Genomic DNA, 12,883 nt, shown 5'->3' with positions numbered 1-12,883 from the left:
TTCGCCCTACTTGTGCTTAGCGCCAAAGCGTTTTCCACACTGAAAACTCATTGCTAGCAGCATCATGCAGTGTGCCAAAGGGGACTGCTGCTCAAGTTGATTTTGCTGCCGCTCCAGTTGATTTTCTACTCAAGTGGCAGCTTTCTCAACGGGTGTGATCACCAGTGACCATTTACAGTGAGAAAATATCACCGGGTGTTGTTCTAGGGCCCTAAAATTACACCAGGGCATGCCAACTCCTCCGAGCAGTGGTTGGCAGAATTTCACCAGAACGCCACATTGCAAGCATATTTCGGAGTGGCCAAGAATCTGCCAACTCCACCGGTGAGTGGAATTTATTGCCTACTTCTAAAAGAATCCTGGAAGTTCATGTTTCCAACTAAAACATGGCTGACGGAAACTCCCACACCTTGCACTTGCTGTCCCCACCAGGCTTTCCTATTTACTTTGCAAATCATAAGGGTGAAATGGGTGGTGGTATCTCTATAATCTACCAAGCATTATTTTCTTGCACCTCCAACAAATTGATGGAAGTGGGGAATACTGAGGAACTAATATTTACTATTAAGATGACTCTTTCATCTTCCTTCTCAGGATTATTGATATATAAACCTCCCGACTGTTCAAATAAGCTCCTTGATATAATTGATCAGTTATCCCTTCTGTATGCTAATTTTATTGTTTTTGGAGATTTTAATCTGCACATCAATGATCACAACTGTGGCCCTGCCATAGCGGGAATTAATCTTCAACAGTTAGGTACTGCCCCACCTCATAAGGCAGGGCATACTCTTGATTTAATATTGTCTAATTTCCCAGACCTGCGAGTTTCTCCTGCAGTTATGCTTACCTGGTCTCATTGCTTCCTGGTGCTTTTCTCTTTCGACTGTAGGCTAATGTAGAAAGACTTAGGAAGACCATCAATCTTATCAAGAGCATGCCATAAAATCTCTGATACACTTATTTCTCAGAATTTGTAATCTTCTATTCCATTTTTAGCAGGCTCTTTTGATACTGATGTGTTGTATTTTAACAAATGTATAACGAATGCTCATGATTGCATTACTCCTTTAAAAAATCATGGAGTGAGAAAATCTCAGCCCCTTGTCCCCTGGTTCTCATCCGCCTTAAAGGAGGAAAAGATCCACTGTATAATTCTGGAGTGAAAGTGGCAAACATCCTACAGTATTGAGGCAAAAACTAAATACAAACTTGTGCTAAAATAATTTCACACCTCTATTCATAAATCCCAGAATGAAGATTTCTCTTCCCAAACTGCAAAATCATCTAACTCTTCCCATGAACTGTCTAAAATTGTTCACTCTTTCTTAACACCAGAGGCTACTAAAAAGAGAATCTCTCCCTTAGTAGAACTATGTAATGACTTGTCTCAATTTTTCCATGCCAAAATTCAGAACATTTATTTGAAGTTTCCAGAAGAGACAACAGGTTTGACCCTATTTCAGAGGACAACTCTGCTAAGGAACTTGCCAAATGCAATTCTGGATCCCCTGGTGATCCATGTACACCTTTCATTTTAAACCTGACCTCTTCTACTATTAAGCCTGTTCTAAACAAATTTTTAAATAAGTCCCTAAGATCAGCTCTTTTTCCCTCCTTGTGGAAACAGGCCTTTCTGCTTCCTCTATTAAAGAAGCCAATGGCCTATGCAGCAACATTAAGCAACTTTATGCCATTTCACTTTTACCTGCCGCGGAAAAGAATTTGGAGAAATTGGTAAAAGGGCAGTCAACCAATTTTTTGGAATCTAATAATTTGTTGCATGATTTTGAATGTGGTTTCTGCTCAGGTTTCAATACTGAATCTGCTTTGGTGGAAGTTATTGAATTCAACAAAGACATTTTTATGAGGTCTGGCCTGCTGTGGTAGTCCTGCTTGATCTATCAGCCGCCATTGATACTGTTTTACATTCAATCCTTTCGGATAGAATCAGGATGCGCTGGTATTCAAGGTGAGGTGTTTTTTGTGGATAAAACCAATTCTTGAGGACAGATCACAGATAGTGCCCCTTCCCCCATTTACATCTATCCTAAAATCACTTTGGTATGGAGTTCTGCTGGGCTCAGCTCTGATCTTTTTAATCTATATCTGGAACTGCTGGCCAAGCTTATCGAATCTTGGGGCATTCAGGTAATTTCTTATACAGATGACAGCCAGCTTCTCCTGTCTTATCAGGAACATAACGATAATGCCTTTTTAAGCTTTAAGTCATGTCTTCGAGAAGTAACAGGCTGGATGAACTCAAACTTTCTTAAATTGGACACTGATAAAACTGAAATTCTCTTTTTTGGGGCAAAGTGCCTGCCTGACCCAAATAAATGGTGGCCAGATTAACTTACTGGTCCTCCAACCCCTGATTCCAGAGCAAGAAACTTGGGAATAATATTTGATTGAACCTTTCTTTATTAACGAAAATTCAACAGGTTTTTGCTGTGTGTTTTGCACAGAGTAAGCTTCTCGAAACATATTAGACTTGGTACCAGAAAAAAAGTGGAAAACCATTGTTCAAACAATTGGAATGTCCAACCTGGACTATGCTAATAGTCTATTTCTGGGTCTTACCGCCTTTCTGACTCATAGGCTTCAGATTGTGCAGAATGCTCCAACAAGATTAATTTTAGAAATTCCACATCGACAATCAATTCTGCATCATTTGAAGCGCCTTCATTGGCTGCAGTAACAAACTGTAGAACTCACTTCCTATCAGCTTAATATGGCTCCTTCTGGGATCATCTTTAAAAAGAAGCTAAAAAACTTTACATTTTCATTAGGTTTATTTTCAATCTGCCCCTTCTTGTTTATAGCACCGGGCGTCTCTTCGGAAGCAGCTGTGCACTGTATAAATGTAATTGATTGATTGATTGGTTGATTAATTGATGTACCACAAAGTAAAATAAGGCAAGTCATTACAGCACATGCTTTTTTACAAGGCTTTGACTTTTTTTTTAAACATAATGATTATCCATAATACATGTTTTGTAATTTGTATATATTTTTGTTTTACTTTTGACCTCCACCCACCACGGAACCCTTGTAAATGCACGAGTTATAAACAACAATGTGTTGAAATAAATATGTTGTAACTGTATTCCGTTATAATGGTTACATTATAAAGGTAGCATTCATTGTGAGTGATTTTCACTGCCTGAAATACTGTCTCAGAAACACTGAAAATTGGAGGACTTGTCACACCCTCCCTTAAAATTAAGCTCACTAAGATTTGGCCCTCATTTCAAGGTACACAGGAATACTGATGCAGACTTCCTAAATCTCGCAGGGATCAGTAATGCTAGCAGAGTGAACTTTGTGGTATTGTGAGTTGTACTCTAAGAAATAGGGTTTCTGTGGAAATCGGTGTTGCCACACTAGATCTACATAATTCTACAAGTTTTTCCATCTGAAAATCCAGGTGAAACAAATTACTAATCCCCATTTTCTCGCAAAACTTGTAATGCCGATTTGCTCACTCCTGATACCAGCTAAACAGGATTTACTCCCAGCTCAGATGGAGGACCTAAGTGTTTCTTTTAACTACTCTTGCCCAGTCAGCATTTCCTTATTAATCCTGGTTATCTGCACTTGCACGTTCTTCAATTTGAATTCCCCTTAAGCTTTCTGCTTCTGCTCATTTTTAAGGATGCTTGTGCTTGGTTCCCCACTAAGGCCCATATTTATGGGGGATTGGCATAGGGCAGAGCGGCAAGTCTTCTTGGTGCACTGTCCTACCCCAATGTGATAGGGCCGTAATACACCATATTGATGAAATACGGTGCATTTCTGTCCTTTCCCCCTGTGCTGGCACAAAATTGCCTGCCTAGCACCAATGTAGGCACCTTTGCTCCTAGGTGCAAGGGTGCATGCTCTGCATGCAGGATTGTTTTTGTGCAGCAAGGGATACCTTCCTGCTTAAAAACAATCCCAAGAGGCAGAATGCAGCATGCATGGAAAGAGGAAAAAACAAGGAGAAATTAAAATATTTCTCCTCGTGACGCCTGCTCTGGAGAGGCGTAAGGCTTTGAACCTGCCCCAGTTTTATGTGATTAAGTAAATCTGGAGCAGTGTCAAAATCCATGGGTGCTGCATGGGAAAACCCACCACAATGCCCATGGAATGCCTCCCTTGCACTGCTTTGTCTTACTCCATATCTATGAGGCTATGCAAAGCCATGCAAAGTGAACTTCTAGCAGTGAGGCAGGGCTATTTTTGTTTATTTAAACAGTTTTATTTTCTCACTGATGAAATTGTCTGCTTGTGTTCCTATTCTGTTCTTCTCTTGGTCAACTGTTAGTTTTCATATTTTGTTATTTTTCTTCAATATTTGATCATTTGTTTCACTCCGGAAATCTTTTGTTCTTCAGCTCAAGTTACTCGTCCAATACCAGGTGAGCTTCTTCAATCATTCCATCTAATTTTACTCTGCCACTAACAGGTGAATCTCATATTTCTCTGTCACTAATGGGCAAGGTTTGCTCTGATACTCACTCACTCTCATATTATTCTGTCACTAACAGGTAAGCTGTACTCCTAAACTCACTCACTCCATATCGTACTACTCTGTCACTAACAGGTGGACCGTACTCCCACTTTCACTAAACGTGGGCCGTACTCCCATACTCACGCACCCATCTCATATTACTCTGTCACTAACAGATGGGCCTTACTTCCATACCCACTCAATCCATCTCATATTACTCTGCCACTAACAAGTGAGCCATACTCCCATAGTCAATCACTACATTTCCTATTAAGCTGTCATTAACAAGTGGGCTGCACTCTCGTACTCACTCCACCTCATATTCCACTGTCATTAACAGGTGGGCCCTACTCCCATACTCACCCTCTTCATCTCATATTACTCCATCACTACCATCACTACCAGGTGGGCCTTACTCCCTTACTCCCTCACTGCATCTCATATTACTCTGTCAGTAACAGGAGAGTCGTACTCCCACACTCGCCCTCTTCATCTCATATTTCTCTGTCACTACCAGGTGGGCCGTACTCCCATACTCATTCACTCCATCTCATATCCCTCTGTCACTAACAGATGGGCTGTACTCCCATACTCACTCACTCCATCTCATATTACTCTGTCGCTACAAGTGAGCCATACTCCCGTAGTCAATCACTATATCTTCTATTACGCTGTCACTAACAGGTGGGCTGCACTCTCATACTCACTTCACCTGATATTCCTCTGTCACTAACAGGTGGGCCGTACTCCCATACTCGCCCTCTTCATCTCATATTACTCCATCACTGCCATCACTACCAGGTGGGCCTTACTCCCTTACTCACTCACTGCATCTCATATTACTCTATCACTAACAGGCGAGTCGTACTCCCATACTCGCCCTCTTCATGTCATATTTCTCTGTCACTACCAGGTGGGCCATACTCCCATACTCACTCATTCCATCTCATATTACTCTGTCACTAACAGGTGGGCCGTACTCCCATACTCATTCACTCCATCTCATATTACTCTGTCAATATCAGATGGGCTGTAATCCCATACTCACTCACTCCATTTCATATTACTCTGTTGCTAAGAAGTGAGCCATACTCCCATAGTCAATCACTACATCTCCTATTACGCTGTCACTAACAGGTGTGTCGTACCCCATACTCAATCACTCCATCTCTTATTATTCTGTCACTAACAAGTGGGTTGTACTCCTATACTTCCTCACTGCATCCCATATTACTCTGTCATTAGCAGGTGAGCCGCACTCCCATACTCACTCACTATATCTCATATTACTCTGTCACTAACAGGCGGGCCATACTCCCATACTGACTCACTACATCTGATATAACTCTGTCACTAACAGGCGTACTCCCATACTCGCCCTCTTCATCTCAGATTTTTGTGTTACAACCAGGTGGGCCATACTCCCATACTCACTCATTCCATCTCATATTACTCTGTCACTAACAGGTGGGCCGTACTCCCATACTCATTCATTCCATCTCATATTACTCTGTCACTAACAAATGAGCCGTACTCCCATAGTCAATCACTACATCTCCTATTACACTGTGACTAACAGGTGGGCCGCACTCTCGTACTAATTCCACCTCATATTCCTCTGTCACTAACAGATGGGTCTTACTCCCATGCTCACTGACTCCATCTCTTATTATTCTGTCACTAACAGGTGGGTCATACTCCCATACTCCCTCACTTCATCCCATATTACTCTGTCACTAACAGGTGAGCCGCACTCCCATACTCACTCACTCCATCTCATATAACTCTGTCACTAACAGGGGGGCCATACTCCCATACTGACTCACTACATATCATATAACTCTGTCACTAACAGGCGAGATGTACTCCCGTTCTCGTCCTCTTCATCTCATATTACTCAGTCACCACCAGATGGGCCTTACTCCCATACTTACTCACTGCATCTCATATTACTCTGTCACGAACAGGTGAGTCGTACTCCCATACTCGCCCTCTTCATCTCATATTGCTCCGTCACTACCAGGTGGGCCGTACTCCCATCCTCACTCTATCTCATATTATTCTGTCACTAACAGGTGGGCATTATTCCCATACTCAATCAGCTCATCTCACATTGCTCTCTCACTAACAGGTGGGTCGTACTCCCATACTCACTCACTCCATCTCATATTACTCTGTCAATAACAGGTAGGCTGTACTCTCATACTCACTCACTCCATCTCATATTAATCTGTCATGAACAGGTGGATTGTACTCCAATACTCACTCACTCACTCCTTCCCATATTATTCTGTCACTAGCAAGCGCGTCGTACTCCCATACTCACTCCATCTCATATTACTCTGTCTCTAACAGGTGGGCCGTACTCCCATACTCACTCACCCACTCCATCTCATATTACTCCGTCACTACCAGATCGAACGTGCGTCTTTTCGTCCATCACATTATGTAGACAATATCATTGGGAATTAAAGTCATAACCTGGTTTCACTACACGTCCAATTTGAGTGAACTCTGGCATATCGCGTTGGATATACATCTAAATGTAGCCTGCAAAATGAGTTGAGACAACTTCCTTGCCGTTTTCAAGCACTTTAAAAAGAACAGGACAGCCATGATGCAGCTATACAAGAGAGAACAAATTACATAATTAGGTCATTTCGTGTGCTGGGTGCTGTAGAGAAAGTGTACGTGATACACTAGCGCCCTCTCTAGGTAACAAACTTTGATAGCGACGTGAAGTAGCGTTTACAGTTGAAAGCTTCCATTGATGAAGTTTACGCTTAGCTGCCTGTGAGAATTACTGGAAGTCAACTGCAGAATGTCAGGAAATGAGTCACCGTGTGCGCGAGCGGTCAGAAACAGGAAGCTCAAACAATGCCAGGAAATTGAATATTAGCTCCTGGAGAGAAACGGCGCTGCTAGGCCAATTCCTTTGACACTTGCGCTATCTTGCCATCTGTACGATATACACAACACGTGTAAAGACAGCTTCCTGCAGGTGCCCTAAATTGTCGAAGCAGGGTCTTTGGCGGTCATTTCTGTAAAGGGGGGAGGCGAGCTGCTGACGGGCCTGTAGCACGGCCTCGTCCCGGGCACAGAAAGCAACTCGGCTTCTTTCAGGTACATGTGCTCAAAGACCACGTCTGGCACCTCTTTATTATATAGCCTGCACTCCGAACACCGTATGTTGTCACAGAGTGGGCAACAAAGTATAGGAGAGCTGGAGTGGCTCTCTACATCTCCCCCATGTTTTAGTAAACCATTACACACATTATAAGCAACATTAAACTACACACACAGATAGAGATAAAAAGAAATAAAAAGAGACAAACTAGAGAGAGAAAAAGAAGAAAAAGGAAAACAGGATTCTTCAGTTGCAATTAAAACACCAGTCACTCCTAGCACATGAAATCTCTCAGACCTTGTTTGCGGTTAGGATTAGGCAGCAAGTTGTATGTTCATTTCTCCCAGTTGGCTCGGGCCCCTTCCCTGGCCCACTCCTGGGGAACTAGACCTCTCCATACTTCAGTGTGTGACACCACCTCCTCCCCCTCGACATTCATCGGGAGAGCTAGGTTGCGACGGACAGCTCTCTTGAAACTTTTCACCATCCTCCTGCACAAGCCTAGGTCCTGAATTGCCCACCGGAGGCACCACCTTCTGGAACCATGACACGCTCCCGGTCACCTGCGTCCCTCTCTGCTGGTAGTAACCATGGTCCCTTCAATCATCTCGACCCTCCAGATGTCAGACTCATAGGGTGTTTGGAATTTCCACCCTGGAATGCGATCCTTCAAAATGACAGACTTTTCCACTTGCAGGTCGGAATGTTTTGCTCTTCTCCTCTAGCTGGCTTTGGAACTCGTCTGTGCCCTCTTCTCCTGTGTCTTGGACACATCCGGGAGCGCGGGTTACCAGTGATCACCCGCATTTACACAGTCTCTGGGCGGTGCACTGAACATCAAAGAGGCTGGGGTTCACCCAGTAGTGCTGTGGGGTGTCTGCCAATAGGCCTTCAAGAACGTATGCAGGCACAATTCAGTGTCTTCACTTTGACTCACCCCAATCCGTAGCACGTAGTTCAGTGTTCGCATGAAGTGCTCAACGTCTCAGTTAGCCTGGGGCCATTGCAGGATGATTCGCCGATGTGCTATGGCTAGAGAGCGAAGATAGTCCTGAAACTCCAGGTCATGGAATGAAGGGCCATTATCTGTCCTTATCTCTTCCTGCATACCCAAAAGGGTGAAGGTCTTCTCCAGAGCAGGACGGACATGCTCAAAAGCCGTGGACACCACCAATTCCACCACAGGAAACTGGGTGCATGAGTCAATCATCACAGCAGTCAATTGGCCAGCTGGAAAACTGCAGAAATCCAGGCTTATCCTGGACAAAGGTCGAGTTCTGGGTGGTTCGGTCACCACGGTAGAAGGGACCGGATCTCGGGCAGTGATGGCACATGGGTGGCATCTTTGCACCAGATCATCCACCATGGTGTCCATCCCAGTGAACCATACCTTTTCGCGTAGACAGGCTTTCGTTTTTGCTGTCCTCTGATGCCCCTGGTGTGCTAACTCCACCACTTGCCCCTGCAGACTTCGGGGTATCACCAAACCCTGTCCACGGAGAAGGGGGCCTTCCTGACTCGCAGAAAGGTCCGACCTCACCTTCCAGATCTATTGCATTGCCCAGCGATCTTCAGATTACAAGATTGGGGTCCGGTCAAGAAAACTCTTCCACGACCGATTGATCAACGTCTCCGTGGCTCAGCTGATAATGGCATCCATAGAGGAAGACACAGCGATTTCTGATACCGTTAGGACCGTGGGACAAGCCAGGTTCACCATCATGCTCACAAAACTCTCCATTGGCCCATCTTCCTCCTCTGCTTCTTCTTCCGAGCGTGACTGGAGTGGATGGCGTTATAAATAATCCGCCGGATTGTGGACCCCTTGCCGGTAGACGACCTGGAACTAGTAAGGCTGGAGGAGCACCGTCCACCTTTCGATTCTCGGTGGGGCAAGTCTGGCTGTGCCCGCAAACAGAGATACCAGTGGTTTGTGGTTGGTGACCATCCTAAATTTGTGTCCACATAAGTATAAGTGGAAATGCTGACAGGCCACCTGATGGCCAGCGCCCCCGCTCAATCTGTGTGTACCGGATCTCTGTTGCCGAGAGGGCCCTACTGGCATAGGCCACCGGCATCCACTGTTGGTGACTCTGTTCTTGCAGGAGCATGGCCCCCAGCCCAACGGGGTTGGCATCCACCACTATCTCTGTTTTCTTGCAAGGGTGGAAATACACCATGACCACGGTGTCCAGCAATGTGCTTTTAACCGCTTGGAATGCCTTTTCTGTCTCTGTGCCCCACTCCCACGGGGTATTGACTTTCGTGAGGCACCGAAGAGGTTCAGCAAGCAAGTTGGGGATCAACTCCCCACAATACGTCGCCATCCCAAGGAAGCCCCTGACCTCCGTGGCGTTGCGAGGCACTGACATCCCCCTGATGGCCTCAACCTTCCTGGGGTCGACCTTCAGCCTTGCCAACGAGGAGATGTAGCCAAAAAAGTCAATGGAGTTGCGGTAGAAAGCGCATTTCTTCCCATGCAGAGTCAACCAAGGCTCCGATAACTGCTGAAGGGTGGCCCTCAGGTGTTTGTGATGCTCCTCTAAGGTGTCTGAGAAGATCAAAATGTCATCACTTAGATTGATGACGCCAGCAAATCCTGACAGTGCCTCCCGTATGGCGTTCTGGAAGATCTCCGCTGCTGAGGAGACCCCGAAGCTAAGCCTCTTGTAGTGACGCAGCCCAACATGGGTCGAGAACGTGGTGACATTGCAGCTCTTGGGGTGAGCTCCAGCTGGTGTTACCCTGAGTTCAAATCTAGCTTGGAGAACCATTGGGTCCCATTGAGGTCAGCAATAATGTCCTCCATGGTGGGCATGATGTGGTGTTTCAGATTTATGGCGTTATTAGGAAGGTCCATGTCCACACATAAGTGGATGGCGCCCGGCTGTTTTGGGTTTGGGGTGATAACGAGAGGTGACACCCACGGTGTCGGCCCAGTCATCTTCTCTATGACTCCCTGCACTTCAAGGGTCTGTAGTTCTTGTTCCACACGTGGCCTCAGGTGGAAAGGCACCTGCCGATGTTGTAAAGCCGTGGGTCGTACTGCAGGATCAACATGCAGGAGTAACTGCTTTCCTTTCAGAATCCCTAGTCCGGGGAAGAGCTCTAGGAATTGCACCAGCATCACTTGGTGTGTGAATCGTGTACTTGTCGAGCAAAGAATACTAGCTCCAAATCTTCTGCCGTGTGGCACCCTAGGAGAGTTCCTGTCTTGCCTTCTGCCATGTGGAACTTGGCATGTGTTGAGTGCTGGTTGCTGCCCAAGGTGACTTCTATCACCCCTCGCAGGGGTAGCGGGTCTACGTCTCCATAAGCGTATATCTTCATGCGGCACGGTTTGCGCACTGGTGAGGGAGATATCCAGCTGTATTGTTTGACGTCCATGACATTTACTGAAGTCCCCGTGTCTATGAGCACGGTCACTGGCGTGCCATTAATCATTAGGGTACACATGGGTGGTGGTCACTGCCTCTGGTCCAACCTGTTGGCAGAGGAGATGACGAATATCTCTTCGTCTTCATCGTCCTCATATGGGGTAGCGCAAGGGTATATGTCTACTGCCGCTGCCCCCTCGTCTTCTGCTGGCATCACTTGTTTCATCGCTGCTCTTTTTCCTGCTGTGGTTCCAGTTCTGGTTCGTCCTCCTCGGCAGACCTTTGCAAAAAGGTTAGGTGTACCACATTTAGAGCAGTTTTTGCCCTTCGCTGGGTTTTGGCGACCTTGGATGGCGTTGACCTGTTCTTCCTTCACAGGGCCCAGTTTTGTTGGCCCCATCACTGGGAATGACCGTGCGAGAGTGGCAGCCAAGTCCTCTGCACGGCTGTTGGACAGTTCATGCGACCCTCGCCAGGATGAGTATTTCGTCCAGCGATATGCCGGGCTGCCGCAAGATCAGCCTGCGTAACACCTTGGAGCGGCATCCCTGTATTATCTTCACCCTTATCTCAACATGTTGGTTGATACCAGTGCAGGTGCACGCCAGCTTGCACAGATGTGAGTAAAAAATGTCCACGGACTCTGTGTTGGTTTGCTGGGCCTGCTGCAGCTTGAACCTCTCATAGTCCGGGTTAAGCTGTGGGTCGAAATACCTGTTGAGGGCTTCGACTGCTGCATCAAAATCATCGTCATTGCCTGTGTTTGGAAGCGTCTCAAACAAATCATAGATCTTATCACCCCCAAAATACAACATGAGGGACTTTTTAACCACTCTATCAGTCTCCCGCATGACTTTGAAGTAGTGTCTCAATCTGCTGAGCCAGAGGCGCCACTGGGGTGCGGCTGTAGCAGGATCCACCAGCTGGCTAAACGGGGGTAGCGTAGTGACAGACGAAGGTGACCCATGATCATGCGCTGGGCGTTGGTGATCAGCACTTGTTGGTAAATTCATTGTACTGCACAGAGCCTAGCTTGTGCCTCTTTGTTATCTCAGCAGCCCTTTGGTTGATCTAGAGTTGGCTTATAGCACTTGCACCTCTCTCTTTATTTATTTGTTTATTTATTTATCTATTTTGTGCAGTCAGTTATCAAATCAACTTAGCCTCTGGACCCCTGTGCTGGTGGCTTATGCTGATAGGCCTGCCCCCTGGGAGTGTCTATAACCCCCTTGCAAAGGTGGGGTTGAGCAGCCCGGGTACCTGAAAATACGAGCAGCAGACATGTGGTGAGGCAGGTGATGCAGGAACCAGGAAAAACCCAGTGGGCCTGATGGGGATTTCCCTTTCAGCAGGCAGAATGTCGTGCCTGCCACTGGTTTATCTTCTGCCACTGCCCATATCCACAGGCAGTTCACCGGACAGCCCCCGGGGTCCTCGCGTTCCATCGTGGCATGGTGGAGAGTGAGAGGGAGAGCACCTCCAGCACCTGGTCGCAGAACGTGGGCTGATGGCCCTATGCAAGTGCGCCCCCTCGTGTGCTGCCACCAAATGGGATGGCAGGGTGCAGCGATCCCTTCAGCACCAACCGTCCTATGTGGGCCGAGGGCCGGATTTCGTGTACTCTGGCTGCGGGCATCCAACGTGGCCCGGGCCCACCAAAGACCCACCGTACTTGCTGGTGATTATCAGTTGGCAACATATGCATTGGGTGGTGTGTAGCACCACCCTCATCGCCAATGCAAAGGGGGGAGGCAAGCTGTTGACGGGCATACTAGCACGGCCTCGTCTCGGGCACAAACAGACAGTGACTCGGCTTCATGCAGGTACATGTGCTCAAAGACCACGAGGGTCCGGCACCACTTTATTATAGAGCCTGCATTCCAG

Source organism: Pleurodeles waltl, chromosome 3_2 (assembly GCF_031143425.1).
Source record: "Pleurodeles waltl isolate 20211129_DDA chromosome 3_2, aPleWal1.hap1.20221129, whole genome shotgun sequence".
In the NCBI taxonomy this organism is placed as follows: Eukaryota; Metazoa; Chordata; class Amphibia; order Caudata; family Salamandridae; genus Pleurodeles; species Pleurodeles waltl.
This window is presented reverse-complemented; position numbering follows the sequence as displayed.